The sequence below is a fragment of the Marmota marmota genome, unplaced genomic scaffold (assembly GCF_001458135.2).
Source record: "Marmota marmota marmota unplaced genomic scaffold, marMar, whole genome shotgun sequence".
Classification (NCBI taxonomy): Eukaryota; Metazoa; Chordata; class Mammalia; order Rodentia; family Sciuridae; genus Marmota; species Marmota marmota.
The window spans coordinates 1-2,544 of record NW_026013655.1 but is presented as its reverse complement, the minus strand read 5'-3'; the positions used below and the strand labels follow the sequence as shown (position 1 = coordinate 2,544).

The 2,544-nt window shown below is 33.4% G+C and overlaps 1 long non-coding RNA gene across 1 annotated transcript; it reads right to left on the bottom strand.

The window, feature by feature from the left end:
* Window positions 1-9: 9 nt before the first annotated feature.
* On the bottom strand, window positions 10-1,883 carry LOC125614982. Its single transcript, XR_007345551.1, has 2 exons — window positions 1,201-1,883; window positions 10-904 (listed from the first exon to the last, which is right to left on the bottom strand). It is a non-coding gene; the product is annotated as an uncharacterized LOC125614982 (long non-coding RNA).
* Between the last annotated feature and the right edge of the window lie 661 nt (window positions 1,884-2,544).

Genomic DNA, 2,544 nt, shown 5'->3' with positions numbered 1-2,544 from the left:
TTGATTCTTAACAACCAGGAAAAAAAAAAAAAAAAAGAGAGAGTCTAGGCTTAAATAGCTTGAAGATCTAAGGCTATACAAAGAATGGACATGATAGAGGGGAAAAAAAAAAAAAAAGAAGAAACTTAAAGTCTCTTAAATCTATCTTCAACTTTGATGTACCTTATCCTAATTTGTAATCTCAAAAACAGAGTAACCATGATGGACTAAAAACTTAGTGACAACATGCACTTCTTTCATTTTCTCCACTTAACAACAAGCAGGCTTCTACCTGTCAGGGTAAAGTACATACAATAGGTCATAACATATGCCCCCTTAAAGGCCTAAGAACTATTATTTCTAATATTTCTAATAAGTAGTAGCTATTAGAAATTCTTCTTCAGTTGCTCAATGGATAGAATAATATATTGCTCAACAACAACAAAAATTTATAATGATTGTTTAAAGTATAATTACAGCAAATTCCTTAACTTTAATATCCTTGCATATGTAAATATGAAAATGCCAAATACATATATCATTAAAACCATGTCCTCTGACTAGAGGTGATAAAGAATACACTTAGGTTTTTTAAAATTATGAAAAAATGTATACTTTTTAACCCATATGAAGCATTATGACATTTTAAAAACCCACTTTGATAATCAGCCATTTTAGATGGACCCATAGAGTAGCATGGAATGAAGGTTAACTTTTCTGTCACTGGATATAGCTCATATATTTAACTATTAACTTCTTGGAAAATTAACATACCAGCAGCAGGGGATGCTGAATTAGTTTTATGGAGCTGCACCAGAAGAAATGGACTCATTATTCTAACAGCTGTGCATTATTTTCCTGGCATTTTATATTTATCTTTTAATATAATGCTGCTTCATAAAAATGCTTGCTTGGTCAATTTCACCTGATGGATGAGAAGATATATGTTATAAATGCAAAAGTTCCAAATTCCATGCAACATTTTTTACTTATTTGAGATATTAATTCAGTAACTTTTACTTACTAGTAATATATAGAAACTAATGATTTTCTCATTAAAATATACTTCTTTTACGTTCAAATCAGGTTGAAATTTAATTTCTTCTTTTTAATAATATATCATCTGTATGCCATGCAAATTACAGCAATGTACCCAAGTATGGAGGTAACACCTTTAAAGAAAAGCAGCTAAGGAAAAATATGAAATAAAGTTCCACCTACAGGGATTCCTCTGACTATTTTCGGTGAGTCCTGGAGATGACATGGATGTGTGAACTGAGCAAGTAAAACAGAAGCAATGCTGGTCAGGTGAAACCTCCAGTTACCAGGTAGCTTCCCTCATCTGCATCTTCAGGGATGTAGAACAAAGGAAGTGAGGCTGGAGCAGAAGCAGGTTTTTCCAAAGAAATTGTAGTTTTTTGCTGATTGCTTAAGCAGACATACATCAGAATCTACTGCCTCTATAAAAGCAAAATGCAAGCTCTCAGGGGTTCTGGTGTACAAAGATATATGCACCGATCTAGGACCATACCAAATGCTGCTCAAAATTGCAGGGGGAGGATGCTGAGAATACACTAAATCCTCCCAAATCTGTCATCTAGGCACAAAGATGTGTTAGTAACCCACCACAAGACAGAAGAAATCTTGCTCTCTGAAAGTAATAACATAAAAATTAAGAATATGGTTCATTTTATGATACAAGAGCATCTCCAAGTTTCCCCCACCTCATATTTAGTGTAGCTTTGGCCTAAAGGTTCAAATTCAGCAACACTAAACAGTGGCTTGGAATGAGCTATGTATTTTTAATAAGTATCTTAAATCATTACAATTCCAATAGTTAAACACTTATCAAGTCTTTTCTTATTTTAAAAACAATATGCTATAAATCCCACCCCCTCCGCCAAATTCCTCCATTCAGCATATGCAACCAGAAGAATGAGAAGTTATACTCCGTTTATGTATGATGTGTCAAAATGCATCCTACTGTCAAGTGCAACTAATTAGAATAGATGATGATGATGATGATGATGATTTATGGCTGGGGATTGAACCCAGGGCCCTGTGCATGTGAGACAAGCACTCTACCAACTGAGCTATATCCCTAGCCCCCTTTTTTTTTTTTTTTTTTTGTAATTTAAAACAACTTGTCAATGTGATCCCAAATTTACAAGGAAATGCAAAGGACCTAAAATAATCAAAATGGTTTTGAAAAATAACAGAGTTGGAGGACTTTGACTTCCTAATTTCCAAAACTTATTGCAATGCTACAGAAATGAAGGTAGTGTGGTATTGGCAGTAAGGAGCAAAATGGAGAACCCAGAAACAAACTCTTATATTTATGTTCATTGGTTTTTCTATAAAGGTGCCAAAACAATTCAATGAGGCAAAAGGTGGTCTACTAAACATGTACAATCTGCATTAAATGATCATTCAAACAAATGAGACTCTTTTTTTTTAATCTTTTAAAAAATGGTTCTAAAACAGCTGTGTGTCAATATGTAAACAAATGAACTTAGAGTCTCACCTCACACAAAAACAAAAATTAAGAATGGATAATTGACTGAC